At 36.0% G+C, this 12,500-nt stretch overlaps 1 protein-coding gene across 7 annotated transcripts in view; it reads left to right on the top strand.

Annotated features, from left to right (window-relative positions):
* Positions 1 to 12,500, top strand: part of LOC135196919 (uncharacterized) — a 295,706-nt gene that overhangs the window by 38,263 nt on the left and 244,943 nt on the right. The window lies entirely within an intron of this gene.

The following is a 12,500-nucleotide window of genomic DNA, read 5'->3' as shown; positions in this document are numbered from 1 at the left end:
ACGAAACCCGAGTTTTAAAATAACATGTGTTTGGGGGCGCAGAGAAAAAAGGAAGAAAACAATGGTTAATTTACTAATAACTCTCTCAGTGTAATAATTAATCCCAAGGTTTAACTCTCGCTTCTGATATGCTTGCAGAGTCGACCTTCAGCAATAGGAGAAAGACCTTGTGCATTGTGGATTATGCCGCGATTTGTTCTCGTTTTGTCTTTAGCGCCAGACGAGACACTTTTGTTTTTTTTTTGTTTTTTCTGCACTTTTGAGTGCGTATGTGGTGTTACGAGTAAATGAGTGAATTATATATATATATAATATATATATATATATATATATATATATATCTATATATATATATATGTGTGTGTGTGTGTGTGTGTGTGTGTGTGTGTGTGTGTGTATTTAAGTACGTGCGTTTGTGCGAGTGCGCGGTGCCAGGGAATGAGTGCGTGTATGAATAATTACACATGTAAATATGTGTATATGAGAGAGAGAGAGAGAGAGAGGCCGTACATGTGTGTTTATGTTTTGTGGAAAAAAATGTAAAATTCTAAATTCTATTTATGAGAGAGAGAGAGAGAGAGAGAGAGAGAGAGAGAGAGAGAGAGAGAGTTTTTTTAGCGGTAGGGCGTCAACGGGATATATTAAACTTGTTCTTTTCATTGTCTTGACAGACGTCTCGCTTAGATGTAATAAGGCTCTTAAGTCATGACCTCATTCGTGTGCAGTCTTTGAGAGAGAGAGAGAGAGAGAGAGAGAGAGAGCGGTAATGTTGCCATTATTTCCTTTTTGAAGGTTAGAATGCTCCTTTTCCACACATTCACAAACATGCTGTACTAAAATACAGTACATTCAGTATCTTGAATTATTATTATTATAATGTTAATAATGATTAGTACTGTTGGACACAGATATGAGGGAAATGTGAATGTTTTAATGTTGCTGTTATTATTATTGTTATTATTATTATTATTATTATTATTATTATTATTATTTTATTATTATTATTATTATTTATTATATTAACATATGCATTCAATAGATATCTTTCCTATTTAATCAGTTTAGGTTTAAGCCTGAGTTAAAAATCAAGAAGAATGTTAACGACACTTTTCTATTTAACCCATTTTAAGGTTTTTGTAAAAGAAAACTTTTGAGATGGCCATATGTATGTCCGTCTGCACTTTTCTGTTCTCCCTCAGATCTTAAAAACTTCTGGGGCTAGAGGGCTGCAGATTGGTATGTAGATCGTCCTACCACCAATCATCAAACATACCAAATTGCAGCCCTCTAGCCTCAGTAGTTTTTATTTTATTTATGGTTAAAGTTAGCCATGATCGTGCTCTGGGACCACTATAAGTGCCTAAAACACAGACTCCCACCGGACCGTTTCTGAAAGTTTCATGAGCCGCGGAGGAAAGTTATGGGCCGTGGCTTAGAGTTTTATACAGTATTGTAAGCTGTACAGAAAACTCGATTTGCGCCGAATTTTCTTTACAAATATTTTTTTTTTCTTACAATTACTGGGATACATTTCTTTAACGGGTTGTTTAAGTTTCTGTGCTGTCACTCTTCAAGGACTTTAAAATGCATTCGGCCGTTCTTTCTCTCTCTTCCTCCTTATTTATTCACTTCCTTTCCTACTACTCATTGACCGCACTGTCGTACATTTGCATATCTTCCTGGCAGTGGTAAGTTGGTTATGGGGGGAGGGGGAGGGGGCGGGAGGTGGAATTTAAGAAAGGTTGTAATGCTACTTTATAAAAGGGCCACGCCGCTTGCCTGTTCTTTTTTCATTTTTTTTCTTTCATTTCTGTGTACTTATCAAAATACTTTTTTGTGTGTGCATTTTTATGGATATTTAAAAAAAAAAGTTGTAAGGCTACTTTAAAAGGCCATGCCACTGGTCTGTTTTTTCTGTATAAGTATCAAAATACTTGATGGTTTGTGCATTTTATGGAAAATTAAGGAAGGCTATAATGCTTCTTAAAAGGGCCATACCTCTAGTCTGCATTTAAAAAAAATTTCATGTACATATATTTGTTTGTGCAATTTTTTTTATAGGTTTAACATTCATTTATAATGGCTGGCCTTTCCCTTTGGCGTGTATTGGCTTTCTGTCTAATTGCCATTGCTTTGAAAATGATTACCCTCCCTTACCTTGTTTCACATTGTTGATAATGCTACTGATAATGATATTTTAGAGTTGCTGAAGTCATCTGATAACTCGACGCGCATACCTTTACGGATATGTCATCCAAGGAGGTATTGGCATTATTTCTACATTTAAAAGTCTTCTAAATCATTAAGATTACGTATACCATTGGGCAGCTGGCAAGCGTCTGATCTGACATATGTTCAATAGCATTTCAGCTCGAGGGAAATTGACCATCAATTGAAAGTGGTATTTTTCTTTGTTTCTGCTAGACCGAAGTGGGATTTTTATACATACTATTTATTTTCGGGGGGGGGGGGGGGGGGGGGGGGGGGTGGGGGGGGGGGGCGGCGCTCCTGCAGTTACTCGAGTCTAGTGGAGTTTGGGATCGTTCGTTTCCCATCATAGTCTTATTGTGCTGCAAAGTTTAGCGATTTCAACTTCGAAATCGTCGAGGCTGTCCAAGGTTAAATCTCTTGGAGTACTCCTGGAATTATGACCGACCAAATAATAATAATAATAATAATAATAATAATAATAATTAATAATAATAATAATAAAGAATGAAAACCATAGTTATGGGTATGTTCATATATTTAAAGATAAAACTATACATACACTTAACTGTGGATTTGCTTCTCCATTTAAGACTTATACTACTACGAATAATAATAATAATAATAATTAATAATAATAATAATAATAATAATAATAAAATGAATAATAATAATAATAATAATATAATGAGCCTGGGTTTTATTGTCGAAGTTAGACATTCCCCTCTTTATTAATTTTCGTTGGGTCTGGGATAGCATTACAATTATTCATCGCTTTTGGAGTGTAATCAATCGCTTGCTCGTATTTCAGCGCAAAAACATTTTCCTGCGCGTGTTTCCTTTTTGTGATCGTGTTAGATGTTCCTGTTTATTACTTTTGTCGTCTTTGTCAGTTAGTTCACTTGCTTATGGTATTTGCGGTGTTTGTGTCTTCACTTGTTGCTGATGTTTTCCTTTAAGTCTTAATAATAATGATAATGCTTTATTTTAAATAAATTAATCAAAGTCTTTTTAATGATAAAATCACTTGAATCTATTTTTACCAAAATTATGAAAATAAGATTGGGTGTGTTACGGTCCTAACCGCAGCTCTGTTACACAAATGGTCAACTAATTCGAAAGGCATGAAATGTTCAGTGACCCAAACAAGGGACCCCAAGAGTATTATTAAGCTTTCCTGATACAGATATCGTGTTATAAGAGGCTTCCTGTATTCAGTTCCTCCTGGGGAAGCTGAGTGGTTTCATGAAGACAACTTCTATATATATGCCTTGTTATAACTTTTTCCCCATCGTTATTCGACAATAAAAGTTTTTTTTTTTTTTTTTTTAAAGCAAAAATAAACAGATTTGGAAAAATAAAAGAAGCAAGTACAGTGTGATTAAAAAAAAAGTTTGGTCATTAGATATTCTGCTGATACATAAACGTATGCGTGAGCTCATAAATGAAGCATAATTCGACTGTAACGTGTGGTAAGCAGATAACTACAGTCAGGCATATTTATAATCGGATTAACCTTTATGAAATGATCTGGCGTGAAGTAACGCCGATAGCGACTGTGGAGAGTGATCGCTCAGGTGCTGCCACCTGTTGGCCTTCGGGAACAACTATCATCCTTGAAACCATTCAACCCCGTGACCTGGCATTAACCTTTCCTAGGCAGCAAGGGGAGACCTTTTGCATATGGAACAGCCTGTGGGGTTGTTTCGTGTTAAACTGACTTGTTATGGTTTTGTCTAAATAACGAAAGTGACGCTAATGCCACTCACGGCCTATTGTTCCCCGTGTTGAATAGACATTTTCTTACACAGGTTCATGTTCTCTTCCTTGTGAGGTTAAATTCCTTTATATATTTTATAGATATATATATATAGTTATAAATGCCATTTTGTCGGCTACGTCATTTTCTTCATGCGGACATTATCTTCGAAAATCTTGAGGTCCACTGATATTTATTATAGAGCGAGGAATTCGTATATTTCATTTTCAGATTAATGAACATCGTTTAATATTCTTTTGTCAGTTAGACAAAGATAATGGGATTCCGTATTTCAACGATAATTTTTGCGTTTACTTGAGAGAGAGAGAGAGAGAGAGAGAGAGAGAGAGAGAGAGAGAGAGAGAGAGAGAGAGAGGAACCCGTTTGCGATAATAAAACAGCAGTTACCCCTCTAGTAAAACGCATACGGTAAATATATGAGTGACATATTCCACCGTTAATGTGTACCGGACTTGAGGAAGATATTTGCCCGTAAATCTAACGGACATTTGCCGAAAGGCTGTCGGAGCTCGTCGGTTATTTTCCCGTAACTCCAAGAATTTTGTGGCAAACGCATAAATCTTTAATGAGGACTTCCAAATAATTATGACGACCCTGCAAACGGTAATGTTCACTATTGCCTTGGACGGGTCATTGCCTGGTAAGTTACTAAAGCACCATGCCGGTGGACGGTAACTGATGATGTAAGTACTTGGAAACATAAAAATGTACACTGAGTAAAGGAATATCTTGCGTTCGTGGAGGTGATGAGTTGAAACTCTTCATAGAGGCTCGACTTGTTTATTGACTTACTTACTTACTGGAGTTTTACTTTTTGTGTTCATTTGTTATTTGCCTCGCCCGAGATGACGTGCTTGTCACAATCATTTGATTAGATTAAAACTCATACATAATAATAATACACACACACATATATATTATATATATATATATATATTATATCTAATATATTATATGTATATGATTATATGTATATTATATATATGTAATAATATATGTATATAACATATAATTATAATATATACTATATTCTTATATTCATTTACTTCAATGCATAGATTTTATATATATAATATATATATATATATATGTATATATATATGTGTGTGTGTGTGTATGTATGTATGTATGTGTGAATGATGTATGCATATGATTACAGTCTGAGTAAGATTACTTAAATTTGAATTTAGGGTAGGCGAAAACCACACAAGGAGATTACATTTCAAAAATTTATATTTAGATCTGCTAACTGTTGTGTCGATAGGATTCTAAAACGTGTAACATCCAGTCATTTATGATAATTGTCGTGCAAGTATATCGTTTATGCAACATGAATGATAACTGGCACAAAACGATCGGATGACAATCACTCAAGTAATAATTGTAAATTTACACTTTCGAGGTTCGGGATTGTAAGGATTGACTTCTCTATCTTTCTCATATATACTATTATTATTATTATTATTATTATTATTTTTATTAGTATTATTATATTATTTTATTATTATTATTATTACTTATTATTATTATTTTATTTTTATTATTATTATTGTTCACAAGATGAAATGTAAATGTAGGGCCATTGACTTGACATTCAAGCTTCCAAAGAATAAGGGTTCATAAGGAAGAAGTAAGACGAGGTAAAAGGAAATACAGAAAGAAGAGACCCCACTTATTAAGAAAGGGAAAAAGGTCAATAGATAAAAATGTATTAAAATGCAAGGAGAAATAGTATTAGCTAGTGTAGTAATGTATTGTACCTTCGCTCGAATTTCTGACGTCCCAATTGCACGACTTCCTCTGGGAGGTTGTTCCACAGTCCAACGTGCATGTGTACATACACACACACACATATTACATATATATATATATATATATATATTTCTCGCACTTACATTAAAAAAATGCTAGTGGAGTCAAATACGAGGACGCAACACGAAAGAACGCGCTTATTTCATCGATAGAAGTCGAGTAACACTTTGCAAAAGCAGAGTATTGAAACAAAGAATTAAGAGATTGTTTGGTAAAAGAAGATAAGATGCCGAAGTAGGAAGAATTTAGTACGGAGTGAAATTGATCATTTGCGGTTTGAAGTAAAATTTCATCGGACGAAAAATAAAAGTTTTAATTCTATGAATGTGATTTGAAGTAGGAAGAAGGACCTTATCGAGTCAGGAAGAAAGAAGCACACTGCGGTATCAAGCGTAAAGTTCACGGCAGAATGAACAAGCAAATTGCATTTGATGAAAGGAAGATAACGACTGGTTCGAGGATGAATGTCATTCGTGGTTGGCGAAATGGAAAATGAGGAAGTGTTTTTTTTTTTAAGAGTAAGATTTGTGATAAAGATATTTAGGAAATTGGGAAGGGGGGAGTGGGGGGATTAACACGAAAGTGAAGTCCGTGGAGGATTAAGTTTATGGTTTTTGTGACAGGAGGAAAATCAGTAGGGTGTGTTACTGATTGTACCCGTATTATGTGTATTCATATGTTGAGAAAATGCCATCTCATACTTGAAGTATTCGCAAAAAGATAAAGATGATGATGATGATGATTATAATTATTATTATTATTCTCCAAGAAATTCACATTTAGTGACAAACTCTTTGTCTTTTACATAGTAAAGTAATTACCGTATTATTATTATTATTATTATTATTATTATTATTATTATTATTATTATTATTATATACTTGCTCTTTGTAAGGGATTGGAGGAAGACATCATCGAGGCCAAAAGCCAAGTATATTCAAACTAGAGTAATACGGATTTGCAGTTCACTGATATTTTCCCCGATTTCATGCAACAATAAAGTCAGGCAAGTGGATGTCGACCCTATGTATATACTTGGCCATTTGGCAATTTTCACTCTGTGCAGAGCGGTGAATATGAAACTATTCTGATTTATCATTATCCCACAAGACTGAAAAGTCTGGTTTCTGTTGCCGGAGGAGAAAAGGCTCATCCGCCATTCAGGACTTTTTTTCCCTTCCCGATGGGTTCACAACCTTCTTTCTGCCTCTGGATGTAGTGGACCAGTAGTATAGGACGCCATTGGCATTTCTAGTTCAGCATTTTTGGGCTAGTTCCAGCCACTACCACTGTGCAAACTTTGTTGTAATTGATTGTAAAAATTTTTTTACCTACACTCATGTTAGGGGAAACGGCCTAACGTTGAATAATAATAATGATGATAATGATTACAGGTCCACAATAATATAGCGTGTGAGAGTTGATGTTATTTAATAAATCACAACAGCTTTTGAACCTTGTGACTTGACTGAGGATGAACCTACCACAAGGTTCCAAAGCTGTTTGTAGTCGACTCGCACACGCTGTGTTATTGTGGACCTGCAACCATTCGAAATCTCGTCAAAACCAATCTGTGTATAAAAATTCCACAATTTTGTAATAAACTATATTACTACTATAAAAGAAACATAGAAACTATATTACTATGTAAAATAAATAAGCATAGACTTTCGATCATCATAACGTTAAAATGTCTGTGCCAGTTTATTTTACAAAGTATTACAGTTTACTATAAAATTGTGGTTTTTCATTACAAAATAGTAATAATAATAATAATATAAAATAATAATAATAATAATAATAATACTTTATTAAAAGTAATGGCTACTTCAGCAGCGTTACACTAGTAGAGCGCCTATGGTGGTCATTTTCCAATGCATTTGAAAATGACCTCCACAAGTAGTACTGAAAAAGCCGCTATTCGAAATATGGAGAAGAATCTCTACCAGCGTAAACGCTGCCGAAGTAGCCATTACTCTTAAAAAAGTATGCTTGAGAGAAGGTCTGCTTCCTAAGTGCAATAATGATAATAATGAAAATAATAATGATAATAATAATAACAGCAACAACAACAATAATAATAGTAATTAGAAAATACACGTAGTAGCGCTAGGCTTGAAATGGAGCTACAAATCAACAGTTTTGTACGGGTCCATAGGTACATATACTATTATATTTGGAAATAAATCTGTGCTGGGAGCTTTCGGGAATCTGTTCGATTCCCCTTTTCAAAATGGAATCGACTGATTTCCGAAACCTCTTTTGTAGCGTAAACACTTACTTTTAAATTATGCACCCATACATAGCTGTGGATTTGTTTCTCCGATAACAGTAATTTAATAAAGAAAATAACAGTGATTTTAGGACTTTGCTTAAACGTATCATTGGGATAACCAGATTGAAAGCAAAGAGATGGAACTTCAGGTCATCCACAAGCAGCGTCAGCAGAGAGCTGCAGATGGCGAGAGAATAAAAAAGGATAAAAACAACAATATTATGACGAAAGGGCGTCACTCACTCGCCTCCCTTGCTTGAAGGTCGGGACAGTACTCGGGTTCGTCGTCATTAATCATGAGAAATGCGCGCGCTTTAGCTCTCTCTCTCTCTCTCTCTCTCTCTCTCTCTCTCTCTCTCAGCTTGCTTTTTGATCTGCTTCAGAATACTTTTTTCTCTCATCTTCTTTTTTAATGTACATTTCTCTCTCTCTCTCTCTCTCTCTCTCTCTCTCTCTCTCTCAATTCACTTCATCGTTTTATTTCCCTTATCTTTCACTGATTTCTTGTGATTTTCTTCCGAAGTAAGAACTAAGCTATCAAGTCGACCAATATAATTGAGTCAAGGTAAGGTAATTTGTTGAAAGAGAGGTCCTTGTCAAAGATTCTAGTTCTGGAAATAAATTCATACAATATTTTCAGAAAATTGGTCCTTGGCAGCCAAAGTGTACGAGAGAGAGAGAGAGAGAGAGAGAGAGAGAGAGAGAGGTCGGAGGTCGTAGGTGGTAGGTGTGGCCTGGGATAGCTAGAAAGAGTGAGGGACATTTTGCTTACAGTAGACAAACTAGAGTGTACCGAAAGCAAAAGCAAGGTCGCACTTGTTTATTTATTTATTTATCATGTCCGTCAACAGTATATTCTCAGTCGAATATTTACAGCTCATAACCTGTTAGATTTTGATATACAGTAAGAGAGCAGGAAATAAGGTAAGATGATGATAAAAGCCTTCCAAAACAGACATTAATAGATGATTTAATTCTCAGTCGAGGCTTTCGTCAAAAGCGTCTCCTGAGTCTGTTTTGACATTCGGCCAAGTCGTCTACTTCGTGCCATTGTCTTCGAGTCGCAGGGATGACGAATTAAATATTTGGTGATAACGATGATGATGATGTCATTGGCATATTGAATGTTAACAGAGTGATTTGGGTATCGCATGACACGTGGCGTTTTGTCATGGTCTCTCTTTTTGGGTATGACGTCGCCATTGTTGGGCCCCGCTGTTCCTCACCCTTCCCATCGTTAGTCACATTGGTGATCTCTACTAGGAAGAAGGGAGGAGGAGGAGGAGGAGGAGAAGGAGAGAGAATTCACGACCAATTTTTGAGTCGCGAAAATGTCAGTTCGGGTTGCAGGTGTGACTCGCTTTTCGTCAGAAGGAAAAATAAATATGACTAAGTAGATAAGTCAAAACGCCTTTAGTCACGCGGTGGTGAAGCCTCACAGGGAAGTAGAGAAGAGAGATGATGAATTCGCACCCGATTTTTATGGCTGGAAAATGCCAGTCCCAGTTAAGGGTTTAATGGCGTTACGGCAGACATAGATGATAAACCTTTTTTTCATCAGGTTCGTAAACTTTTGTGACGTGACTGCTTGGTTTTGAAGAGGGTTCTACGGATGTCTGGATGTCTTTTTGTGAACCGGAATCCGGGGGTTCTGCATCTTTTCAAGAGTGATCACTAAATCTCTTGGAAACTTACAATATAAACGTAGTTCTTTATGGAAGGAATCTGTCTCCCGTAATAAATATGACACGTAAAATAAATCTTTCTAACACATACGAAGTGTAACATAAATCATCAGATAAAGAAACCACAACGAAACTGAAAGCAAATTTGACTACCCGCCTCGTTAGAGGTCTTGTTAAGCCACGCTGACCACCAATTACCGGACACTTTTAGCGAAAGGAAACCAATCATTGAAATTGACTTGAATTTAATGAAAGACTGCAAGTCCTGACGACGCCCAGTTAGAGAAAACAAAAGCCATCCTTCTTCACCTCCCCCGACACACTTGGCTAATGTTCTGGTTAGTGAAATTACAGTATGGCTGAGTCAGGGAACTTGATTTATTTCTGTCGATTGCCTTTTATGTGGCTGCCACTTCCGTGTTACAGGAGGCGGCCACTTAGGAAGGAGACTCCCGTTGAGGAACTGCAACATAAAAGTCTACACAAAACAAGTAATAAATGCGCCGAAGGTTTTTTCGGCGCAGTCGAGTGTTCTGTACAGCGTACAATGCTGTATGAAACACTCAGCTTACGATCCAAGGAACTCTCAGCCGCGGGCCATGTAACTTTCAGCCACAGCCCGGCGGTGACCAGTGTCTAAAGGCCAGACACATGATCATGTCTACCTTTAACCTTGAATATATATATATATATATATATATATATATATATATATATATATATATATATATATATATATATATATAAAACTACTGAGGCTAGAGGGCTACAATTTGGTATGTTTGATTATTGGAGGGTGGATGATTAACATACCAATTTGCAGCTCTCTATTCTCGATAGTTTTTAAGATCTTGAGGGCGGAGAGAAAAAGTGCGGACGGACAGATAAATAGCCATCTCAATGGTTTTCTTTTCCAGAAAAGTAAAAAGGGAACGCATGAAGTTAATTTGATAGGTCGAATGCAAAAAAAGTTGACTGAACACGAGTGTTTAAATGTGTCAAATTACTGTCAGCTGGAAAAACTTGTGATACAGACATGAATACAAGCAACAACGATGGAAATGAGAGCCTCGAATAAAACTGGCGTAAAAAATAATTACGGGAAAAAATGAGGCCTATCTCCGTATACCGAGACACACTCGGGTGTTAACACGCATCGCGAGAAATAGAAAAATATGAAAGAAGAAATATCCTTAATCCCTTTCGCTCCCTTCCTGCCTCCTCCTAGGTGTTAACTTAGAGGTATTTGAGGGCTTGAACAGCTTTATGAGGATTGTATCGGGTTACAAATTCTCTCTCTCTCTCTCTCTCTCTCTCTCTCTCTCTCTCTCTCTCTCTCTCTCATGGTCGCAGTTTATGAGTGTAACGTTATCTCTTTCTCCACCAAGTTTTCCCATGGGGTCACTGATCTGTGAAATGTCGGTCCTTTACAACTTTACTTCCAATCTCTTTTTTATTTATTATTATTAATGATTATTATTTGAGCACATGATATTACCATTGTTATATCTAGGCATCACTATTTGATTTTTTGTCCAGATATTTAGGGGATTGGATTAGGGAAAGCGAACTGTTAGCCAACGTGACCTTGCTGCATGCTAAGATTTAGTTATTCAGTGCCGTTAATACGACTATATTAGTTATTATGGATCTTCCAAGAAAATTCAATTGTATGTTTCCTTACTCATCATTATGTGGTCACCCAGGAATTAAGATCAGTTATCAAAAATACTTTTATTTTCAGGGCAAGAACTTGTTGCCTATTGGTAGCTGTCGTGTTCATTATGAAGTGGAGAAAACATTGTTTCGCCTTCTAAACTCATTTTGCTGTGAGATATAAACGCCATTTTTAATATTCCAAGGAACAGAACTCGTACTTTATCTATATTATACATACACATGCACATGTTTGCGTATATTTCGATTTATTTCCTATACGAGAATTGAGACGCATAGATGTTGTCCTTAAGCTTGTTTGGACATCTGTAACCTGCGCAGCATTTAAGTGCAAGGGCACATTTAAACCCTGTGTACAATCACAGTGAATTCCTCCACTATAGATCGACGATACTGCTCAGAATTGCCTGAAACCTTAAAAGTATTTCGCCCCCTCCACTATAAATACTGTGTATACTCAGAATTCCTCATTTATGACCTGAATATATTTGCTTAACATAACCCCTCCTCAAAATATATATATAGAGCCCCAAAGCATTCCTCCTCATTCAACGAGGCAGTGTTGGTGGGCCAACCCCTATAAAATTGGGCATGGCATACCATCCCAGAAGGAGGGGAACAAGAGTAATTAAAAGAGTCTGGCTGGGAATATGAAATGAGACACCGCAGTTTATGTATCGTAAATTTGTTTGTGTTCGCTGGGAACAGCTTCTCGCACTCCGGTGCTGCATTCCCTCCTGGCACCTTCGCCTCACACTCTTTTAAAGTACCTTGCGCTTGCATAAGGAAGTGTTTAGTGTGCAAATATAAAACTTTATACATATTGTAGTGATGTGTGTGGTCGTACATACACGCACACAATCTATTTTCATGTATGTATGAATATATATATATATATATATATATATATATATATATATATATGAGTTTTTTATGGGCTCCTTTTTTTAGATGAAATTCTGTTGTAACTGAACAATTTTCCAGTCATATACATATATATATATATATATATATATATATATATATATATATATATATATATATATATATATATATATATATA

The sequence above is a fragment of the Macrobrachium nipponense genome, chromosome 18 (genome assembly GCF_015104395.2).
Source record: "Macrobrachium nipponense isolate FS-2020 chromosome 18, ASM1510439v2, whole genome shotgun sequence".
NCBI lineage: Eukaryota > Metazoa > Arthropoda > Malacostraca > Decapoda > Palaemonidae > Macrobrachium > Macrobrachium nipponense.
This window is presented reverse-complemented; position numbering and strand designations above follow the sequence as displayed.